The 9,076-nt window shown below is 36.6% G+C and overlaps 1 protein-coding gene across 1 annotated transcript in view; it reads left to right on the forward strand.

Moving 5' to 3' along the window:
• RhoGEF2 (Rho guanine nucleotide exchange factor 2) overlaps positions 1-9,076 on the forward strand; it is a 215,542-nt gene that overhangs the window by 114,526 nt on the left and 91,940 nt on the right.

A 9,076-nucleotide genomic window follows, 5' to 3' on the forward strand; every position in this document is an offset into this window, starting at 1 on the left:
GCGTATCGCTTAATTAACTCGAAACGGCTCCGTTACGTTAATGACGTCAGACATCACCGACTCTCCGTCCTATTTGATATGGGTTGATGTGAAACAACCGAAGGTATAGTCGACCAAATAAACGCTCCACCATTTCTACAAGATTTTCTTTGACGTGTTTTTGTGTATTTGTTAAAGTCAAAACCTCGTTTGTAAAATTCACCGACTTCTACTGATCGGATGGAATTGAAAAGTAAATTGAATGACAATGCAAAAGTTTGTTTGTATGTAAACTTTTTATTGTACCAAATAAACAAACACAATTGACTAACGTTGAGATAAATGTACAAAGGTGAACTTATCCCTTTAAGGGGTTTTTACCAGCCAACCTTTGAGTAGATAAGAGGAATATTCAATTAGGGTTAAACAAAAGTTAAAAAATAAATAAATAAATAAGAATGTTTGAATAGGTAACACGTTATTAATCGGCTGGTTTCAGGAAACTATAAAAGACGTTAATTAGATCTACGCCAACGCGGCGGTTCGATAAACAAAAACTATGAATAGACCACAAACCCAAAATGTTGTTTCTGAGACCAAACTAAAAGATTTGTTGGTAAATCCTGATAGAAAACCATATAATATAGGGGTGCCTTAAAGAAATCGCTATTTTTTTTTAGAGATATATATATGCATATTTATTGATTTAATTTATAATTAAGTACAGGGTTACAGTAAGGACCAAAGTGTCCATAATGCTAAGACATAAGTACAAAAGAACTATAATAATAGTTATTCCACAGATCTACATATATCAAATTTCATTTGAATCCGTCCAACCGTTTTAGCGCGAAGAAGAATTTTTTAAAGAACATAACACATATTCATTCAATAAGCCGTGGTGGCCGAGTGGCTTGACCTATGGCCTCTCAAGCAGAGGATAGTGGGTTCAAACCCCGGCTCGCACCTCTTGAGTTTTTCGAAATTCATGTGCGGAATTACATTTTAAATTTACCACGAGCTTTACGGTGAAGTAAAACATTTTGAGGAAACCTACACAAACCTGCGAAGCAATTCAATGGTGTGTGTGAAGTTCCCAATCCGCACTGGGCCCGCGTGGGAACTACTGCCCAAGCCCTCTCATTCAGAGGGGAGGCCTTTGCCCTGCAGTAGGACGTATGTAGGCTGGGATGAACACATGTTCATAATCTTGCACATTTAGTATAGTACAAAAGTGCTCGGGTACCTATAACCCTATTATACCTACTAGTTAAAAAAAACGAAGGATTATTCGCATGTAATTGTATCCGAATGATGGTAATAAAAGTGTTGCAACAAACAGCAATTTGCAATCAAATACTTTTGATACAAAATGTTGCAATAACCCACAAACTTTTACATCTCGCTCGATATAATGCAATAAATCACGTGTGTACGGTCATAATCGCAATGTGTAATAAAGATAAAACGGCTGTCTGTTCTTCTCAGACTGGCTGGCCTCCACGCGAGGTCGCGCATGTTAAACTAATAGATATTTGTTATCAATAAAAAGTTGAATTGCATGTTTTTTAATCGAATTATGTGTCGTGGCCAGATCATGGAAGTTGATCACTAAACTCGGTTGCCTTTCGTGATGATGGCCAGCTTAAACTGACCACACCGTTGGTAGATGGTGATATGGTAATCCATGTTTCCATGATTTTAAAGGTCAGGTTAGATTAAAGCTAAACGCACGGACAGTTCATGATGAGTCAGTCACTTCAGGATCACTAATGCTTGGTCAAATTGATCATTTTATAAAATGTTGAGTGTTGATTGATCTGGCCAGTCATGATGCGCACAGCGGGGATACTGTTTGTTCTATTTCATGAAATGGGCAAACGCATCATGAAGTGATCAACTTTAAGATTTGCTTACGACATGGACAGAAAACTAAAGGATAAGACAACTAAGTTTGGAACGAACGTGTTCCATTATATCTATTCTTCTTAAAATTATAATAGGAAATTAAGACACAGACAGTAAAGATAGACATGAAAATCTGTGAAAGCAATCAATTCAAATGAAGAAGTTTGCACTGGAACTGTAGACCGCCCTTGCACCGGAATCGCCCACAACACATCCGTCAACCTCGTCACGGTCGTACGTCTAGCACAGCGCATTAACAGTTGTTTGTCAATATTCGTCCTTGCACTAGGACACACTGCACCTAAATTGTGTGGCAATCTTCATTTGCGCGTCACAGTCGTTTATCACAAAACAAGACGTATAATCAAACAAGTTGATAATGGTAAGGAATGCTTTGAAGACAGGACTTTCTATAGGAATCCTGTGGGTGACTCATGAGTCTAAGCTCGTCTACCATGCAGGGGAGAGGCAGCCAACTTCATGCCGTCTTTACACGCGAGTCGTGCTACATAGGAGTGCCACATTCAAACTTTGTTAGTTGTCGTTCAATTTTTGGGTTAACGACGCAGATTATGTGTGACGAGTGCAGGCGGATACAGAGCCGTTAGCGTTCTGTCATAACATCATACGTATAATTTTGTTTGGTTTTAAGAGTTGTAATTCCACGCGACAAAGGAGGCGATTAGTAAACAATTCTCTTGTATCATACAGCCATGTATTTTAGCTTGTATAAATAGTTTGTATCTCAAAGTTTGTCAATTTTGTTTGGTTTCTTTTCTTTTGTACAATAAAGAGTTTACATACATACAGCCTTTCCAAAATATGAAGCTATCAACTGTGCATATTTACGTTCATAATTAAGATACAATTATGAGGAAGCATATAAACAGGCGTTTAATGTCTCTGTTGTAAAAACACCAAATGTAAACATGTAACCCTACCGATTTACGTTTCCAAATGTTCCTCATGTGCTCGGTGCACTGTAGTCGTTTGCATCATGGTCGGTTGTTCATGGACGTGTCGCGGAAGTATTATTATCGCCAGTATCGCTCCTTGGGCAGAATGCAGCTTGAGTGGAATCTTATCCTTAACTTGACAAATGAACGCTTCAAGCAATATTTACTGGAGAGGTGCCGTCTGAGGTGACTCTTAATGTGTTATATTAAATGACGTTAACGTGTCTTCAGCAGCTGCCGGGGAAAGACTATTAAGTATGACTGCAGTTTAATTTTCTGTTTTCAAATTTGCAGTATACTTTTATTATGAGTATTTTCGGCGTCTAGAGTTCTTTCGTAAATGTGTTCTTTCCTCCTCTCCTCTCCTTTTACCAGGAGGTTTCTGATTATCAAATTATTTTAATTATTTTTTGCTTTTGTCTCAAAGAATGTTCTTTCTAACCGGTAAGCTGGAGATCTGACCGTCTTCAAGTTGGATCGGTTGCTATATTAATTTATCATACGCCATGGTTATATTATAATGTTCACTATGTTCAGAACGTGTTCGGAGACTGATTAAATCTTTTACCAGTAACCTTAGGAGACTAACTAGTTCTCGTTATTCTTGTGCTATCATTGTGACATTGCCGATTAATAATTAATTTTCCTCGAGCAAACAAGTTGTGATTTAATATCCTTAAATAAATCCAATTGAGTTCTAAGCGGTCAAGGCTTATTTTGCATGACATCATAGTCTTGCGTCGTTCGATTTATTATGAACGTGACTAGAATTAAATTACCTGGAAATGAAAATACTGTTAATGTCCTTAGTGTTAATACAGAAAAGGATTCCATAGCAATATTCGTGTTATGTACAGTTTCATTAGTTCGAGTGATTACTCGAAGAGTTCGTTTTCTTTTGAAGGCACTTTGAAGCACAAAGGCATTGGTTCCCAAGATAAATTGTTTGGGATTTATTTTGAAAGATAGCAGACTAGTTAGTTATAAATCATAATCAAAACTGAAGAGATTATTACTTACGCCTAAAATTTTAATTGTATATTTTTTGATTGCAGCTTGCCTTTAAAAGCTAAATTATAACCAAGCAACAGAGAAGTCTGGATTAAAAGGTTAACGGATGAATTGATGACTAACGAAATAGGTGGTTAGTGTGTCCATAATTTACCTTGTACAGCGAGAAATATATTATTAGACTGTATAGGGTTTAGTTTTCTATAGATTTTTGTCGATTTCATTGTAGCTTATATTCTACTTTGTATATTGATTTTGACAGCAACAATCATTTGCTACGTTTCGTGTGTGTGATACCGAATTAGCACCTTATTGTACGTAAGCGATTGTTCTCTTCAAACTTGGAAATTGCATCGAAGCTCGCCTTCATCTAGACGCACCTACACTTCGTGTTCGGTGACTAAACAGGTGACATCACCTCACATGTTAGTGTTTTGCCACGCTTTTTGCGAACCTTTAGAACCAAACGTGTTTATTTTGAGCGGAGATCTTGTTTTATTTTCATATTAGCGGATGTTAATGCTCGTTCAAAGGTGAAGGGCGACTAGCTAATCAATCATCGATAATTTTGACATCGCCATTAACAAGCTTTTACTCCTCAATTTAGGTTTACGTGCTTCCGTTGTCTTAAAGGAATCTTGACCAGAATAGACTAGAGTAAGTGGTAGTGGGTGGGGAATTAGAGTTGCAGGACTCATTGCCGTCAGAGTAGGAACTCAAGTGGCGATCACGTACCGGAAGGTGCGTCGGTCTGCCACGGCCACGAGGTGCACTGACAATCTGGTAAAGACTATGCATTCCACTGCGTAGATAAACTCGGCAAAATCTATGCTTTTGTTACGAAATTATCAAAATTGTTTTGCAATATGTAATAGCGTGTTCTTTTTTTTCTTTTTTCTTATTACTTCAATACCTATTTTTTTTAATGCTTTTAATCTTATATGTATGTACATTTTCATCGTATTGTCTTCATCTTTCTTATGTGTTCTTATGTGCGTTTAAGCCTTCATATGAACCTGTCATTTCCGCCCGGGCCTACGCTACCTTCGTTAACTATTGGCTACATTGTCAGATCTATGCAAGTTCAATAACTCATTATACCTGTCTTCTGCCAATATGGTCGTAAGGAAGGCAACGCACTTGTGACTCTCCTGGTGTTGCAGGTGTCCATGGGCAACGGTAATCGCTTACGATTAGGCGATCCGTTTGCTCGTTTGCCCCCTATTCCATATATTTTTTTTCTATTAAAACACTGAAGTTCGTCCGATTTTTGTACTCATTTTTAATTTTACCCCTTGATTTTAAAGCAAAAAGTGTCTGCTTTCTCATGCATCTAGCTCCGTCCGGAATTACACTCATAAATACGTTAGCTACGAAGATAAATTCTGTTTTCTACAGACACGTTCATATCTGAAACGGAAATGAAAGCGAAATTGATTTTATTCCAACCACTGCTTCCCGACCTGATAACTAACCTTTGCGGGTGCTTGGGGTTTTTTTTATTATATTTTTATTGTGTTCACAGCCTTCCTCGTAGACGCTTCCTTAAATCAAAGCCTTTCACGTCTTCCTCTTTTACAATTTGTTTATATTTAAACCTTCGCTCACTTCGATCTTCAGAATGCAAAGCGACGGTAAATACTCGAAAATTTTGCAAGGTTTACGCGCGCACATTCTGTTACGAATCACGTTGTCACTCACAATCTTGTTCACAAATTTTATGATTTCTTTAATGACTAGTTCTTTGTTAACAATCCTTGCACTAAATGACAAACGGCAGTGATCCTTAGCCTTTATGTTATGACCACGCACGATGAACAGAACACAAATAGAAATATCAAGTTTATTTTACTTCTATATCAATAAACAATAGTATTTTCTGACACAGCATACAAACTAGCCACTATAAAACTATTTATTGTTGATGTTATCTTTGTTAAAGATTGTTATTGATTGAATTTTCCCGATCCTAGCTGACGACGGGCTCGCGTCATTGGTCATTGTTTTAAATGACAACATTGCAACGTTGTGACAATATTGCTGGCAATGCTTCTTTGTTTGGCTTTTTCATAAATGGATGCGAGTTAAGATGTCGGCGGTTATCTGTGAAACTTTTTATGATTATAATGTGTAGGTCAACCATGTCAAATGTGCGGTCTCTGAGCATTTTCCCATGGCCCAAATCAATTTTGAAAACAGCCGGGTAATTAAGATTTTTTCATAGCTCTGCAAGTAGGTTGCAATTAACTTGAAATCCGTGTTGTAAATTCGATTTACATCTTTAGTTTAGGGATGTAAGTAAATTTAAAATCGAATGGTGCTCCTTTGTATTCACGAACTGGTAAACAAGGAGATTGTAATGCGTAGTACTTACCTCCAAACCTCCATGCTGGCATAATGCTGCTGGCCAGTGCTGGCTGAATGTGCCAAAGCCAAAGAGCGCGAGGCCATTAAAAAAAACGAAAGTCCACTTCCTTACGGGTCCCAGCATAAAAAACGTTAAAAAAGAAAGAATCTTTGACTCGATCGTTTCGACAGGTGACACTCTTTTTTTTCATTTTTTTTAATTATTTGATGCTACTTAAAAATCTGATATTTATTTCTGTTAATTAGAAAGGTTTATTCCTATCGATAAAAAAAGTTTCAAGCGTTTCTAAATTTTTCAGACATTCCTCATTAAACCAGAGCGGGCCTAGCTCAGTTCAGTAGAATTAAATGAAACATTAAATTCTCTCATTTTGATGTCATCTCTTTTTTGAAAAATATTTTTACGCTTCTATCTAAATTGATACCGGTGGTAGATTTTTTTTACATTCATAAGTAGTGCTTGTTAGAGCCTAAATTGAATAAAGATATTTTGACTTTGACTTTGATAGTTTTTACGATCAGGAAGCGTTGGTGCACGGGGCCCGTATAGATGCGCGGGGTCCGTAGCATTTGCTACTCTTGGTACGTGGCTAAACCTCCACTGTTTCTCTCTATACTTCTCAAGGATGTGATGAATGAAATTGTACTCATTTCACAACTGCCACGGGTACTCCTTTTACCCGTGAATTCGCGTTTGCGTCATTTTGCAAGAAAACAGTGTTTTAAGTAGGAGCAGCGCTGTTTACCGAGTTCATACTCCATTGAGAATGTTCACAGAAATTCTAAATTAACCGCATCTGTTTTATTTTCAATCAACTATTCGAGTTTTTCGGTAGCACTGCAGTAAATAACCATGTTTGTTACACAGTAGGCATAGTTGATAGTAGGAGCTGTCTGCGTGATAGCCACAAAACTGATAATTTTGGTGTGTATTTCCTTTTAGAACTGATTTCTCTGCTTTATTTGCTGTCCATGCTATTAATGCGCATAGATTTGAATGAATTTCTGAATGATGGTTAATTTTTTATTGTAATTTTGTACTGCAATTTAATTTATTATTTTTATAAAATCTGACTTGAAAACGTTGCAGTAGCCGATCAGTCACTTCTTCGACATGTTAATCGGGTACGTCGGTATCGGAGCTCGGCTCTCACATCCGACTTAGCGATTTATGATACGGTATTACAATTTAAATTCTCTGCAAGCTTTCCAGTGGAGGTGAAGTAATTCACTTTTTTTTACTTTGATTATGCTGTTGGTGTTCTTTACGCGAGGAAAACTTTGTTTATTCGTACAGATTTTCAATAACTTGACAATCAACCGTATTTATTTATCAAGAAAGTTGTTGAAGTTCAGAATAATATTATACCAATCCTCAAATGGCGACCACGCAGACACTCCTTGGGTGTAGCGACGAAAAGCGCTAAGCGGGTTAAAAGATGAAATCAAATTTAAAGTGAATATGTTACATAAAAATTTTAGTAAAATGAATACTAATGGAAATGAAGATGAAATTGCTCCAGACACAAGTCCATGAATTTATGTACATACAGTCAATTATTGAATACTTATATAAATCGATATTATAAATGCGAAAGTGAGTTTGTTTGTTTGTTCGGCTTTTAAGCCTTAACTATTGAACTGGCAATGAATCCATACATCATATTGGAAGATCGAAATAAATTATATGATATGTAGATACAGTCGAACAAATAGAATCATGACCCAGGGCCAGACCATGAACCTTCGTGTTACTAATTTCATGTTGATATCTCATACTTTTGTCAAGGAAATCATAGTGAAATTGATTATGAAAAGTTTCCACCCTGGGCCATGATTCAATTTGTTCGACTGTGCCTTTTATCCAGAAAAAAAAATGTTGTTTCCGAGGATACGCGATTAACAAATTTTTCGTAGACAACATCAAATTGTAGTTGTTGTTGTTGAATTGTTCACGGGAGAACAACTTAAAAATTAAGTAAAATCGGATCACATTAGATTACAAATGAAAATCGATATGGCTGAATTTTAACCGAACTTCAAAAAAGAAGGTTTTCAATTCTTTTTGTTTTCTATAGTAGGCATTTACATAATTTATGTGTTTTCGTATTTGTAGCTGAACGTAGAAACCTCTGTTTGTCCCGACATGTAGGTGAACGGATGGATTGTAATCTTCCTTCGCCCGCCGGCTGACGCAAAGCAGAGCCGCGTACGTGTTTTTTACATGTTCAAGTGTTTCTATTTCTGATTGTTCCTTGTGTCAAGTGAGATCGGTCTCGAACGAGGAAGTGCTATTCTTCTCAGCATTGTCTGGGATCGTTACAATGACTGTTTTAACATGGTTTCTCCATTAAGATGTGACCGATTTCATTGCTGTTTTTTTTTTGTAATTTGTCTGGCTAAACTATGTTCATAATATATGTAGTGCATGATGGTGTTCCATCGTATTCTACAGGAAAGTTCGCATTTATACTGCTCTATCAATTAGACACTAAATAGTAGTTTCTTATTAATGTATATGAAAATGTCACTTATTTTATACAATGATTGATTGACACTTCAGGTGCCGTCGTATTCCGACTTTTCCCGATGAAAATACATTATGTACAGTCGACGTCATAAATAAGTGATCACTTTTGTACTTTGTCACTTTAACGTCATGATTTAAAAACCATACGAAATCAAGTAACGACTGAAAGCGGTAAGGATGTACAAAAGTGATCATTTATTTATAACGTTGACTGTATAATATCCGTATCTTCGAGTGGTGGTTTATTTTTTTTATCAGCAGCAAAGTGGTTCTGATTTTAACGGTGAATAAAGAAATAAAAGTTACGATAGTAATTGTTCTATAG

Source organism: Choristoneura fumiferana, chromosome 29 (assembly GCF_025370935.1).
Source record: "Choristoneura fumiferana chromosome 29, NRCan_CFum_1, whole genome shotgun sequence".
NCBI lineage: Eukaryota > Metazoa > Arthropoda > Insecta > Lepidoptera > Tortricidae > Choristoneura > Choristoneura fumiferana.